The sequence below is a fragment of the Pteropus vampyrus genome, unplaced genomic scaffold (genome assembly GCF_000151845.1).
Source record: "Pteropus vampyrus isolate Shadow unplaced genomic scaffold, Pvam_2.0 Scaffold651, whole genome shotgun sequence".
NCBI lineage: Eukaryota > Metazoa > Chordata > Mammalia > Chiroptera > Pteropodidae > Pteropus > Pteropus vampyrus.
Window position 1 is genome coordinate 875332 of NW_011889432.1, and position 7763 is coordinate 883094.

At 34.3% G+C, this 7763-nt stretch overlaps 1 pseudogene; it reads left to right on the forward strand.

Annotated features, from left to right (window-relative positions):
- The first annotated feature begins 6737 nt into the window (after positions 1 to 6737).
- Positions 6738 to 7152, forward strand: LOC105308988 (annotated as a pseudogene).
- Positions 7153 to 7763: the final 611 nt, after the last annotated feature.

The window sequence follows — 7763 nt, forward strand, 5'->3', positions numbered from 1 at the left end:
AAGACTTACTATAAAGATATATTAACCAAGACCATGTGTAATTGGAGAAATAATAGAAAAAAATAGATGAACAGAATAGTGAGTGCAGAAATAGACCCATGTAGATAGTCAACTGATTTTTTATCAAAAAAGCAAAGGTAACACAATGGAGCAAAGAATATCTTTTCAACAAATGGTACTGGATAAGCTGGACATCCACATACAAAAAAAGGGAAGAATTTAGACACAGAACTTACACCTTTTGCAAAAATTAACTCAAAGTTGATTTGAGACCTAAACGCAAAATGTGAAACTATAAAACTCCTAGAAGATAACATAGAAGAAAACCTAAATGACCTTGAGTATGATGATGACTTTTTAGATACAAGACCAAAAGCATGATTCATGAAGAAATAATCGATAAGCTGAACTTCATCAAAATTAAAAATTTATTCTCTGTCAAAGACAATGACAGGAGAATGAGAATACAAGCCACAGACTGAGCTAAAATATTTCCAGAAGGTATATTTGACAAAGTACAGTTATTCAAAATATACAAAGAATGGTTAAAACCCAGCAATAAAAAAAAAAACCAATTTTAAAAATGGACAATGACTTTAATAGATATTTCAATAAGGAAGATATACAGATTGCAAATAAGCATATTAAAAATGTTCTACATCACATGTTATAAGGGAAATACAAATTAAAACAAAAATGAAATGCCTATTAGAATGACCAAAATCTGGAATACAGACATCAAATAATGGTGAAGATGTAGATCATTTATTGCTGGTGGGAATGCAAAATGGTACAGCTACTTTGGAAGACGGTTTGGTGGTTTGTTATATAACTAAACATACTCTTCCATATGATCCACCAATTTGCTCATTAATATTTACCCAAAGGAATTGAAAAGTTATGTTCATACAATATCCCATACACAGATATTCATTGCAGCTTTATTCATACTTGCCAAAACTTGGAAGGAAACAAAATGCCACTCAGTAGGTAAATGAGTATATAAACTGTGGCACATCCAAACAATAAAAATAAATGAGCTACTGAGCCATGAAAAAACATGGAATAACTTTAAAATACATATTACTAAGTGAAAGAAGGTAACTTCAAAATACTGTACAATTCCGACTAAATGACATTCTGGAAAAGGCAAAACTATGGAGATAGTAAAAAAGATCAGTGGCTACCAGAGTTTTGGGCAGGAGGAATGAATAGGTGGAGCATAGAGGATTTTTAAGGCGGTAAAAATACACTTTTGGTACCATAATGATGGATACTTGTCATTATACATTTATCCAGACCCATGGAGTATACAAAAGTAAACTGAAATGTAAACTATGGACTTCAAGTGATTATGATGTGTCAGTATAAGTTCATCAATTGTAACAAATTTACCACTATGGTGGGAGATGCTTGCGTGGGAGAAGAAGGTATATAAAAAATCTCTACCTTTTTCTCAATTTTTCTATGAATGTAAAACTGCTCTAATGAATAAAATCTTAGTGAAACAAATCCAGTTTAAATTAATACCAAGTAAATTTCAATAATATACAAAATATTTATTCCTATAGGGCTTCATTTTCTCTCCCCTCAATTGTGCTATTATTGCCATAGAAATTACATCATTATATGTTAAAAGTTTATCAACACTTTATAATTACTGCTTTATGCAGTTGTATTTTAAATGATATGAGGAAAAACAAGTCAAAACCAAAAAATATAGTTCTACTGTCTTTCACATTAATTTATGTACTTAAGTTTATGGTGCTCTTCATGTTTCTACCTGCTTCTGTGGGAGAAAAGGTGGAAAATTAGCTACCCACTTGTCCTTAATAAAACTGTTGAGGTGGGTAGTTTTCCCTGGGTGTTTAACTAGAGTTGAGAAGGTACTGTCAAAAAGATTTATTTTTGTTATGTTAGGCCATCTTTTCCCTAGTCCTTTGGTTAGGGTGAACAGAGATTTCTCAAAGTACTTTTTGTTTGGATCTGTTGGCTGTTATAGATTGGAAGATTCTGCAATGCCCTGTCTGGGATATATGAGAGGACATAATGGAACCAAAGGAGTTCGCCATTATGTTGTGGGTTAAGTCACAAGGCAGTTTATTTATTTCCACATTTCAGAGCCGTATTATGCTTTTTTTTTGTCTTATATACAGTGCTTTTAGTTTTGAGGGAGAAGGAACTGGGAGTAATTGATTTTCACCTTCTTGGCTGCAATCAGAAGTCTCTTTTGCCCCTTCTATATAGATTATTTATCTCATGATTAAGTTTTGAGAGTTCTTTATACATTTTTGATACAAATCTATTAATACACATGTGCTTTTCACATTCTTATACTCAGCCATGGCTTATTTTTAATTTTTTAAACATTTTGTTACAAAAAACACAAGATTTCCATTTTTATAAGTTCAATCTATCAATTTTTTATGTCATGATTTTTATGTCTTATCTAAAAAAAAATATTTGCCTGACTTGAGTTCAAAAAGTTTTTCTCCTATGTTTTCTTCTAACAAACAATTTTGTTTAACAAACAAGCTGTGAACTCGGTGGGGGACATCTTTTATAATTTGCAAAAAGTTGCTGTATGGACTAACAATAACCTTATTGGTGAATGAAAATAATGCAAAGAAATTGAAACTGTTAATGGGGACGTGGTTCAGTTGGTCTACTAGGTGGTCTCGCCCGGTTAGAGAAGATTTCTAGGCTGTGAGGAAAATGTGGAGATTTAGAAACTAGAGTTCTCTAAAGAGTCAAAGAGCAGCCATAGAATAGGTGGTGCTGAAGATATGAGAAAACTGGCAGGACCAGTTGTTGCCATCAAAAAATATGATATGTGAGCTGAAGATTTCAATTGTGGAGTGCTTCCATGTAAACTTGAGGTTCAGGTTTAAACATAAAAACGAATAGGTGAAGTGAAAATGGATTTGAAGAAGGAAGTCTCGAAGGAAGTCAAGGAATTCTAAGAATAGGCTTTTGGTTGGATCATTCTTGTGGACATTGAAGTCACATGATGATAACAGGCTATGGGGTAGAGAGAAATATTGTAAGTCTAATACAGTCTTCCAATAATATGGATGTGGATGTGTGATGTCTTACAAATGTAAGAGGGCTTTTTAGAATAAAAAGTGCATTGAGAAATAACTGTGAGTTGAAGTAGCAGAATGAAGACAGGAAAACATAGAACATGGGGCTAATGGTAGTGTGCACTAATAAATTACCATTTTATTTTTGGGACAAAACCATTCTGATGGAGATGGCAGCATAGTGATTGTAAGATGACTAAAAGTTCAAATTGGAATATGAGTGTCAAATTTGATTATAGTCACCCAAATCATTGGTTTTGAGATGCTCAGATGCTAGAACACACAGAAGCAGTTTCAGACTCTGTCTCAAGTCTCCTCTCAGGACAGGAAGTAATCATCTTCAATGGTGGCCACTAGCTGAAGGGAGGCATAATGATTGTTGTTTCACAGCCCCAAATCAGAAATATAACAGGGACTTAACCTCAACCAGAGGCAGAATCCCCTAACACAAAGCCTGAGAAGTAGTACTTAGCTGTGGAAATGAGCAGGTGGTCTTAGCGAGAGCTGTTTTAGTGGACAAATGAGCGTAAAAGTTAGATTGTAGTTGATTACTGAATGAGAGATAAGGGAGTGATGACTTTAAATAGCATGAGTAAGAAGCTTGAGAGAGAGGAAAGATTAGAAAGACCGGGCAAAAGCTAATGGTAATACAATTTTTTTTTTCATTGAGATATAATTGACATATAACATTATATTAGTTTTAGGTGTACAACATAATGATTCAATATTTGTATATATTGAAAAATGGTCACCACAATAAGTCTAGTTAACATCCATCACCACATAGTTATAATTTTTTTCTTGTGTGAGAACTTTAAAAAGATATTTACATCCAAAATTTCAGGAATCCATAAAACTTCTCATTACTCATTCAGGTCCAATGATCAATCCTATAATCATATAAAATTATTATGCTTTTTTTCTCCTTGATTATCATCACACTAACAAGAAAGTGAATATTAGACCTTTATGTAATCAAAACTCTAGTTCTTATAAATTAAAATTTACTCAATCTTCTAAATATTAAATATTGTGTTATAGTCAAAACTAATCATGCCCAAATCCATAGTAGTTAGTGGTTTTCAGATTTATCATTGATAAAAATTTTGCATCTGTTTGCAAAACATTTTTTAAATAAGTATTGAGGTATAATGGACATATAACATTTGTTTTAGGTCTACAACATAATGATTCAATATTTGTTTACATTGCAAATGATCACCACAATAAATCTAGTTCCATCCATCACCAAACATGGTTAACGATTTGTTTATTATGATGAATTCTTTTAAGACTTACTCTCTTAACAACTTTCCAATATGCAATAGAGTATTATTAACTGTAGTCAACATGCTGTACACTACATCCCAGGACTTATTTATTTCATAACTGGAAGTTGCATCTTTTGATACTCTTCCCCATTTTGTGCACCCTTTACCTTTGGCAACCAACAATCTGTTTTGTGTCTGGAGTTCAGCATTTTTTTTCTTTGTTTTGCTTAATTTTATATTTTGTATATAAGAGAAATTATATAGTATTTGTCTTTCTTTGTCTGACTTATTTCACTTAGCATAATGCCCTCAAGGTCCATCCATGTCACTAATGGCAAGATTTCTTTCTTTTTTATGAGTGAACAATATTTCTCTATTCTCTTTATTCATTCATTCACTGTGAACACTTAGGTTGCTTTCATATTTTGGTTATTGTAAATAATGCTGCAATGAACACAGGAGTGCATATACCTTTTAGAGTTAGTGTTTTTGTTCTTTCAATAAATACCCAGAAGTAGAATTGCTGGATCATATGGTAGTTTTACTTTTATTTTTTTGAGGAACCTCTGTATTATTTTCTAAAATGGCTACATCGATTTACATTCCTACAAACAGTGCACAAGTGTTCCTTTTCTCTACACTCTTGCAATACTTATTTCTTATCTTTTTGGTACTAATCATTCTAATACGTGTGTGAGGTAATATTTCTGAGTGATTTTTATTTGAATTTCTCTGAATATTAGTGATATTGAGCACTTGCATTTTTTTAAATAAAAGAGACTTGAATATATTTATAGGCTGAGAAGGAAGAGTAGAAATGGAAAGGTTAAAGAATCTCGAAGGAAACAAAATCACTGGTGGAGTGAGAATTTTGAGCAAAGAAGAAAAGATGGTACACATAGTACTGGGCACAGGTTAAAAGAACGATTAGCTCTGAGCAGGAAGAATGATCTCTTTTCTAAAACTGGAGAAGAGATGTAACATGAGTATAGGAACAGTTGAAATTTTAGTTTAGATTCTGGAATATTAGGCAATTTATAATGTTATAATAGCAACTATTTACTGAAAATTTACTACGTTTCAGATCTTGAAGCACTTACATTTCATCTGATTTTTCCAACTCAGTGCTCTCTAAAACATGATGAGGTAAAGCCAATTATTATTTACAGAAAAGAAAACAGAGGCTCAGGGAGGTGAAGGAATTTGTCCAAGGTCACACAGCTAGGAAGGGGGCAGTTCCAGCACCTGAATTTATAGACTGACAATAGAGCCCAAGTTCTCAACTACTATAGTTGGAGATACCAGTATGTGTTGAGAATGAGAAGGGAGGCAGTTAGTTTTCAGATTTGAGAAAAGTGGAGCCATCTGACTTAGCCTTTGAGGAAAATGGGAGAGAGAAAGCTGACCAACACTAATTGAAGAGTTACAGCAAGACTTAGTTTATCAAATTTTTCAATTCAAATACTTCTTATAGAAGAGAAGAGTTAACAGGCACCTGTAGATGTGTCTGTGACATCACCTAAACACAATCCAGAAGCAAAAAAAAAAAGTCTAGGTCACTTTTATCATAAAAATTAATACAAATTTAGTGTTTGGTTCTTTCAGTGTGATCTAGCTAAAATGAACTACTTATTTCTCCTACAGAAGCCCTTATCACCACCTTACTGCTCTGTACATTCTGCTTTGAAACTTCCTCCCGTTCATTAACAATTATTCCCAATCTTACTCAACACATAAGGATTCAGTGGAATCCTCCTAGGCTTCCACAAATTGGAAATAATCCTGTTTCCATCCTTATTACATGTTTATTTTTTTTTCCTCTATTGTATTACAGGTGTCTGGGTGCATGTCTGGCCTATGAGTCCCTAGATAACATAAGCTTTTTTTTTTTTTTTTAGATTGAATTGGGGATCCTCCGTGGCTGTCAGATGGGTGTGTTGCTCATCTTTAGGATTTGTTCGAGGGCATTTGAACTCAGAAATGCTAGTGAATGTCATCGATCTAATTCGTGGTTAAGTTAGGTGTAGAACCCTGGTTTCCTAATTCACTAGATGAAGAGAGGCAGGGAGAAGGAGAGGAAGAGAAGGCAGTATTCCTCACGAGGTCAGAAAGTTTTTTTCTGTTCATTGATGCTTTTCTAAAATCTAGAACAGTGCCTGATGCATAGCAAGCGTTCAATAAATATTTACTTAATGAATAAATCATGACGCAGTGCCAAGCAAGCGACTACACTTGAGAGCTCCCGTCAGACTAAGGTGGAGGGTCAGGGTGTGCCTGCATCCTGGCAGGAGTGGGCAGAGGCTTTGTCTCAGTTTTCTTCTCTCTCACCCCTCTGTGCTCAAGGGTAGGCACTTGCGCATGGGATTCAGAGCTGAGATTATCTAAAGCCACAGGGAAAATGGTGGAAAATTCACTGTCGCATTGCAAGAAAGAGCGAGTTATGGCTTTGTTCTTTTCTTAAGCTCTCAATTTGACTTCATATTATATTTTGTGTGGGCTTTTATTACTGAATCTTGGTTAAACTCCTCGGGCTTAACCTTTAGTCTTCAAAAATATTGGGCAGTTGCATTCCCTGTCCACCTCGTTACTGTAGTAATCGGTTATGTACTCTTAATTGGAATAAACATGATGAGTACCTCTTTACTCAATTCTATCCCACAATCGCAGATAACTATGTTAAAAACTAACAACAGAAGAAATACCAAGAAGACGCCATCTCAGCATTAAGGGATATTCCTTTTAGTGAAGTAAACCAAATGTTCTTTATTGTAGCCAAAGAACTTTATACCAAAAACTGAATTGTATATAGACTAACATCATTTATTGTGTGTTTTTGACATCATGATTTTCACCACAATTGTCTTTCTTATTGATACACAATATTGAGATATTTTTAAAAATGCAAGTTGAACTTTTATTAGATTGTTCCATTAATACTGTAAAAGTGCACAGATATTAGTTATTAATGGACAGAATAAATAAAATATTGTATTGCCATAAAAAGAATAAATAAAAAATGTACAAATGTATGCATGCACTTAAAGATGATGAAAACAACAGTAAAAGAATTTAATAGCAGGAGAATTCCAATTCAGGACCGAGGAAACATGGTGGAGTGAGAGACATCTCCAGATCTCTCCCCTTGAAACGACAATAAGCTGAACATCTAAAACTCAACAAAGAACAACCAAACTGCACATCAGCACATCTGAGTGTGGGATCTGTGCATAAGAGCTACCACAGGTCGGAATCTGGATGTCGGGCTGTGGACTGGGAGAAATAAAGAAGCTGCCTCAGGCAGCCAAAAGAACTCCCTGTAGCGGGAGGGGAGAAGGTGTGGCAGTTTCTGCCATGAGTTCCCTGAACAGCCCTGCCTGGGAGCATTAGCGAGTTCCATCCAGCCAGCAGC